This window comes from Pipra filicauda, unplaced genomic scaffold, assembly GCF_003945595.2.
Source record: "Pipra filicauda isolate LSUMZ 115617 unplaced genomic scaffold, ASM394559v2 scaffold520_size808073_pilon, whole genome shotgun sequence".
NCBI classification, from domain to species: Eukaryota; Metazoa; Chordata; class Aves; order Passeriformes; family Pipridae; genus Pipra; species Pipra filicauda.
The window spans coordinates 442,804-450,576 of record NW_024104666.1 but is presented as its reverse complement, the minus strand read 5'-3'; positions in this window follow the sequence as shown (position 1 = coordinate 450,576).

Sequence of the window (7,773 nt, the reverse complement as noted above, 5' to 3'; positions counted from 1 at the left end):
GGCTCTGCCCTGGCACCGCTGGGCTCTGGTGCCACATCCCTGCAGCCCCGACCCCTGCCTGCACTGCGGGCCCTGCGGTGTCATTGCATCCTGCCTGGGGATACTCAAACGTGGCTGGGATTTCAGCTGCTCCAACAAGGTTTTCTTCCTCCTCTACACACGCCACCCAAGGCTTGGGGGCACTGGAACCTGCCCGGTGCAGACCGGGAGATGCCAAGTGCCCTGCCCCCAGTGAAAGCACAGCGAGGTGTCTCTGTGGGAGCACACACAGCCCCCACAAGGTGCACACATGGCTCAGTGGAGCACACAGTGCCCTGCTCCCGTGGCCATGGCCGGGGCTCACTGTCTCAGCTCACATTGGGTTCTAATCAGGTATTTTACGGTAATGACTTTTAGTCATTTTCATTTCAGGCTTGGTTAGAAGTAAAGTAAGTGGTGATGAACTGCAGCAGTAAGCGTCTGATTTTCTTTCCCACAAACTTGTGGTTACCATCAGATTCTAAGAAAAGTCTTTCCACTGCAGATTGGAATCATCTAAGTCACTTACACATATCCTTTTATTTATTAGCGATTCTGCTTGGCTGGCTAAAGGTGAAAAAACCCTTTTTCTTGTGTTTCAGTCGCATTTCTAGTTAATACTCATTAACTGACTTAATGTATGTTACACATCATCAACCTGATTCACTACTGACATAAAACAGAAGCAATTCGTTAGTAACGGTCCCCTGCCAATTAGTGAACTAAATTACGTTTGAACAATTTTCTTCAAAGATTCTCCTCCTCCCCTCATGCATCATTTGGCAAGTCCCCTGCATGCTTACAGTAATTGTGTGCGTGCAGTGAAAGGAGACTGGTACCTCTTCAACCCAAATAAATGAATATGTGATCCTGGCGCTAATGTGAGTAATACAAAGAACCCCAGCCACCCTCCCTTTGATCGCCCAAAGATCCCAACAGCAATTAAGATTAGGAACCGCTTAAGACCCCAGAATATTGGGAACATTCTTGAAGGAAAAAATGAATGCTCCGCGGGGCTTTTCAGAAAATCAGTGAAGAAGGGGAAGCTGTTCTCGCCCATCGCGCCCACGGGCTCTTTGATAGCTTTGATGTGGATATCCCCAACCTGCCGAAGCACAGGCAGGTCGGCCGTGCTTCTGGAAATCCTTCCTTGTTTCTGGGATGGCGTTTAACAAGAAGAGGTCTCTCTGCTTCAAACTGAAAGTCAAACTGAAGTCAAACGGAAAAGGCATCGTCTCAACCACATCCTTAAATGCACTGTCCTCGACAAGAAAATAACCCCAGCCTCTGGTGCTGCGCGGGAAGCGGATGGACAGGTGTCAACATTTGTTTTTCACCTGAAAACAGGATTCTTTTGGGATTTCCAGTGCTGCGTGTGATCTAGGAAGTCAGCTGATCTGATTGCTGCTGGTGTTTCAGTTTTGGAAGGATGGCAGAGAGGAGAAACGAAACATGACATAGGAGCAGGAGAAACAAAGATGATTTCGTGCTTAAAACAGGGGAGTTTTGTCATTGATTCCAGTGGAGTGTGGAGGGGCCTCTATCCATGGTGGTGAAACAAAAATCACTGTAACACTGTCCCAGTGAGCTGAGTGATAATTTTTTTTCCCTCCAGTGGATTTTGGAAGTGATACCAGTGAAATGCCTTGGCTATACCTTGTTCTAAAGGTGATTAGGAATCAGCCAGTGCTTTCATGAGTGTAATTCCAATCATTAATCTTTTACCTGAGGGGCTGTTCCGTGAGATTACCATCTCAGGATTTTGGCTGGGACTCTTAATTTTTGTAGGTTCTGCATTCTTCCTCTTGAGTCAGCAGGTAAAGTATGTGGCTGTGGCCTGCCTTTGTCATGCCACAGGGCTGCCATGCTTGGGGGGCCAAGGTCCTCGTGCCAAAAGCATAATGTCACCCTGCTGGAATCCCACCCACGTGTGTCGCCGGGCAAAGTCTTTTCTGTTAATGGATGAGTAAAATTTCACCAGGCTTTTGTTGTCATCACGAGGTAAGTAAGAGGGATTTGCATCTGAGCTGGCACATTTTCCATAATCAGTTTTCCAAGGCTAATTTAAGTCTGCCTGGCACATAGATCTTTCCTTTGAGTGGAGGCTGAGATTCCGAAGGCTCACAGGAGTTTTCCATAGGAAACACCACCCTGGGTATCCATGTGCCAGACGTGCCTGTTTGGCATGTCCTGGAGCGTCAATGACCTACTGTTCTGATGCAGGATTGTGTGAATACCTTGCTGTGGAGTTGGTTTTGTGCTAGAAAAGTAGGAATGAAAATACTCTGGCTGTGGTCAGTGGATTCAACACTCCTATCCCTGGAAGCGTTCAAGGCCAGCTTGGATAAACTTGGAGCAACCTCATCTAGTGGAAATGTCCCTGCCCATGGGAGGAGGTGGAATGAGATGGACTTTAAGGTCCCTTCCAACCCAAACCATTCCATGATTCCATGATGTAACATCCTTCAGGAAGGTTCATGGGCTGTGGCTGCCAAGGAAAGCCCCCAGACCTGCCCTGGAGGGCTTTGAGCAAACCCCAGAGGGAGAAGAGGGATGTGGTTGTCAAATACAAGGTACTGGTTTCTTTTCCAAGCATGTCATGATAGATTCAGTTCATGCTACTTGTGTTTCTCTACAGGACGTGCAGCGAGGGGATGTTTACTCTGATGAAAGTCTGGGCTTGATAACAGGAAACCAAGTCCTTTGTGCGGTAAATTGACCTTGAATCACACACAGACCTTTTTTCAGTAACAGAGGGTAAGACTGTCTAAAATACAGGAAAATGGTGTCCCTAGAAAACAAAGTGGCATTTGGAGCTGGCGAGAATGTGCCCAAGGCTTTGCCAGCCTCAGCTCCCTGAATGTCAGCGCGAGCAGGTGGGGCCTCGGCAGGAGAGCCGGGGGCACAGTCGCCTTTTGTCCCTGAATACATCTCCTTCAAAGTTCAACCCAACCAGTAAATGGAAGCTGCATGTCCCTGTGGGTGAGGAGCAGCTCTGGGATGTGGGAGGCCTCGCTGTGGGGGGGTTCAGTGGTTTGGGGAAGGATCCCTCCCTCCCACTCCTCCCCCACACAGAGAGTGCTGGCCTTTGGGGCAGGGGCCACCTCAGGAGTCCTGCAGGAGCTGCTGGTACAGGGCTTTGATCTTGTTGGATGTTTCTAGGTGCTTCCTCAGCATTAATAAAAAGTGTTACAGGATGCAGTCCCATTAACATCCAATCATTCCAGAGTGAGGGAACTCTGCTTACATGCAAAAAAAGGTTGTATTTTTTCTCTTTACTGTTCCACCCTGGCAAGTGAGGCCTTTGTTGAGCTCTGCTCCCACATCTGCATCTGTCCTTTGATACAGCTCTCCAGGTATGGTATCACAGCACGGGTTGGGTTGGGAGGGACCTTAAAGCTCATCCTGTTCCACCCCCTGCCATGGGCAGGGACACCTTCCACCAGCCCAGGTTGCTCCAAGCCCCGTCCAACCTGGCCTTGGACACTTCCAGGGATCCAGGGGCAGCCACAGCTTCTCTGGGCAACCTGGGCCAGGGCCTCCCCACCCTCACAGGGAACAATTCCTTCCCAATCTCCCATCTCTCCCTGCCCTCTGGCAGTGGGAAGCCATTCCCTGTGTCCCGTCCCTCCATCCCCTGTCCCCAGTCCCTCTCCAGCTCTCCTGGAGCCCCTTTAGGCCCTGCCAGGGGCTCTCAGCTCTCCCTGGAGCCTTCTCTTCTCCAGGGGAACCCCCCCAGCTCTCCCAGCCTGGCTCCAGAGCAGAGGGGCTCCAGCCCTGGCAGCACCTCCGTGGCCTCCTCTGGATTTGCTCCAGCAGCTCCACATCCTTCCTGTGCTGTTCCTCAGGAGTGGAGGCAGCTCTGCAGGGGGGTCTCACTTGTGTGCAGCAGAGTGGGAGAATCCCCATCTTCCAATCCAAATAATTCCCCCTCATTCATTGCAGAGGGGGGAATTCATTGCAGACTGGATCTCATCCAGTGAAGGCAATTACCTGCCGCTGGTCATTCCTCTGAGGCCCTAAAATCCCACTTCAGTAGGGCTCTGGTGGTTCCTGTCTGTGTCTCCTCAGCAGGGAACTGGGAAGGGACAGCCCAGGTAGGACCTGCATTACCTGTGTGTTCTGCTGAAAGCTCAGGTCAGCTGCCTGTGGGATGGGTTAGTTTTCATTCAGAACCTTTCCCTGATCTGGCTCATCCCACAGCCAACAGCTGATGATGGGAATGGTCCGTGGGGCAGGGGAAAGGACCCCTTATTTTGGCATTGAACTCCATGTTGACCACCTTCAAGAGGAGCAGGAGACTTGTAGCACAACGGAAAACCTCCTCCAGGACAATTCGTGTTACTCCATGGCAAAGAGGTGGTGAATCAGTGCAGGTTTCAGCACCTGGAAGGTTTTGGTAAGCAGGACACCCAGGCAAGGCCGAGTTGCCTGTACACAACCAAATACTTCCCTTGGCTGGTGCTTGGTTGGCTGTTACCTGGTTTTCTTGCCTGTGTGCTGAAATTACACTGAAGTAAAAAACGAATCAGGACCTGACATCATGTTCTTTCTATTTTCAAAGTGCTGCACAGAGAGTTTAACTGGAAGCTTCAGGGCAGGAATATCCAAAAAAACCCGAGCACTCTAAGTACTCCTGTGCATTTTGGCTAAGGCCAGAGGGGCTCATCCAAAGATACTTTGCCGTGTGTATTAATTTTGGGAAAGCTTTGTGTGCTTAAAAGCTTTTGGTGACTTGGAAATCGGGCCCACAGTCAACTCACAAAGTTTCTGTGAAGGAGATCCAAGGACTTGACATGGATGTGTCAATTTTCTGCTTTAAAAGAGACGTCAGCCTGCAAGTAAACTTGCCATGGCGGTGGTGTGTCAGAGGGCCATTACCTACTTATTTCCAAAAATTATTTAGCCGACTGGCTGGCCAGCTTTCCTTTTCCCAGGCTGTTTGAGAGAATGTAAGAGCTTAGCTACTTGGCTACAAGAGATTTTCTTCTCTGAAATTGGCAGCTGCTCATTCCGGAAGAGAAGCAGCATATTTGGCCACTGATTGCAAAAGAAAAGGGAAAACCATTATTTTTTCATTTTGCTTATTTAACCATCCAGTGGGAGACATTGACTGTATTTGGGTGACCCTCGTTGCTATGGCTTTGCTAAGGCTTCCCTCTTCCTTAAAAGTAGAAAATCAGAGTATTCAGTTCTGAAAAATGCATATATTCCTCTTGGCTGGGTTCGGAGCAAGCGGGAGCCAAGTGTCTCATTGTGTCAGGCCTTACACAGCAGCACATTCAACGTCACGGCTTCATGAGTCAGGGTTTTCTGTCTGAAAAGGATCACGTCAAGGAGCCCGGGACAAAAATTCCCTATAGCCCAGCAACAGAGCCTGCTGTGTAAGAAGCTCTGTGAGCAAAGAGAGGGAGATGTGAAAGTCAGATATCTCTGCCTGGGCATCCTTCCACGCCGGACAAAGGAAGCGCTCCGTGGCGGTCAGCGAGGCTCCGTGACTCAGGAGCTCTGAGAGTCGCCGCTGCAGCGCAGGGCGTGAAACTCGGCCGGTGGCTTTGCTGATGTCAGGATGCCTTTGAAGTCACTCCACGAGCGCCTCAACGCTCGTGTTTCTGGGGCCGTGCTGGACCGAGCGTGGCGGCTCTTGCTCAGACTTGCCGGGATCTCTCGTGGCGTGCCGGGAGCTCCGGGTCGCTACGTCACGAGGGCGTCGCTTGTGTCATCCTCAGCCCCCAGTGCATCACTGTGGCAGGAAACGCTGCCCGTGGGCAGGCTTGGCTTTTTCAGTGTCTTGCAACTGGTATTTCCTCCGCTTTCCATTAGTAATTCCATTAATCCCTCAGGATTTATTTCATCAGCAGGTCACCAGATTTTTACCAAAGGGGTTGAACAACTTGTGTAGGACCTGGAGTGACAGGACAAGGGGCAATGACTTCCCACGGACAGAGATTAGCCTTAGATTAGAAATTAGGAAGAAATTCCTCCCTGTGAGGGTGGGGAGGCCCTGGCACAGGTTACCCAGAGAAGCTGTGGCTGCCCCTGGATCCCTGGAAGTGTCCAAGGCCAGGCTGGACGGGGCTTGGAGCAACCTGGGCTGGTGGAAGGTGTCCCTGCCCATGGCAGGGAGTGGAACAGGATGAGCTTTAAGGTCCCCCCCAACCCAAAATATTCTACAATTCTGTGATCTTTATTCTCACTATAAAGAGGGAGAAGCTTAAATTCAAACTGGAAGTGACTCTCTTGAGGTCACACAACTTTACCAGGAGTGATGTGGTGGACATGTCAGTTCTTCAAGGTGCTGTCAACAGATGCTTTTCTGCAGTTTCTGATGCTGCATAGTCTTCTGTGAAGAACTTCCTTTGTTAATCTGGAATGTTACTGTAGAGCTTTGTAAAACAGGGCTTTGGAAAATGAATTTTTTCCTAAACTCAGCTCTTTGCTGGATGCCATCTCACTCTCATCTGTGATCTGCACCTTTGTGGTAACATTTCATATTTGAAGGAGGTCTCTAAGGGAGGTCCCTATGGACAGATGTTACTGAAGCTGAAACTCTTTCTGATGGTGCATCCACCCTAATTTGAGGTGTTTAAAACATCAAGCTGAAGGCCAACGGCCCTAAACTCCGTATTTGGTTGATGAAGAGAGATCAGCTCTTCCCCAGGATGATTCAGAGCAGAGATGGACTCTCCTTTTGAATCACCGAAGGAAGTCTTTCATCTCTCTCTCTCCGTAATCTGCAGGGGACATCTCCCCCCTAACGCTGCTCTTTGAATGAACTCCTGTGAATCCCATCCACATCCCACTGGTCTTGACCAGCAAAGCCACTGGACTTGCTCCTGTACCCTTGTGGGGGTGATCAGAAGTCCTGCTCAGGCAGACTGTTTTCTGCCTGCGGGCCAAGGAGGTTTTGCACCTTCCTCTGGAGCATCTGGTGGGACTTAGTGCCAGAGGCAGAGATGGGCTGGATGGGCTTTAGGTCTGATCCAGCCATTCCCATCTTCCTTTGATCTAAAATAACATTTAGCCATCACAGACTGGTGCAGGAAGGGTGAGAATTTTGCCGAGTTCAGTATTTCTGCAGATTTTTGAGAAACAAAGAGTCACTTTCTGTGGGTTTAGTGAGTGTGGAGATCAGCATTGATCCCCACGAGTCCTGTGGTGTGTGCAGCATTCCCGGGAGGTGTGTATGGACTGCCCCTGTGAGCACAGCCTGCCTTGGGCAGGACCTTTGGGTGGATGGGAGGTGAGGTGGGAGAGAAGGTGGTTTGGTGTATGACAGCAGAGCAAAGGTGGAATGAGAACATATGGGAATCACAAGGGGAGCTGAGTTTTGGTTCATGTTCTGGTGGTTTTGGTGTCTATTTCTGACTCCTCTGAAACTCAGTTTTCTTCTGAAAGAACTGGCTCAGGAGAATTTGTGTGAGGTCACTCCCATGAGGTGCTCAGCAGCCACGCTGCACTTGGGGCACGGATTTTTGAGCCTTATCTGCTGGTATTTTCTGAAGACAACAGGTGAAGGAGGGTGATAAAATTCCCCTGAAATCCAGCCTTGCCTTCCAGGACATGGCAAGGGCAGTGCTGGCCTACTCAAGCCAAGGAAAGAGGGAAAAACATCCTTCCTTCTTGGGAGCCCACCTGCTCTTCTGCTGCTGTTCCCACAGCCAAGGAACATTCCTTTGCTAAGGAACTGCCTGAACAGGAGCTGTGTGCCAGGCACTCACCCACTGCGTGTGCCAGGAGGAAGAGGAGCCCAGC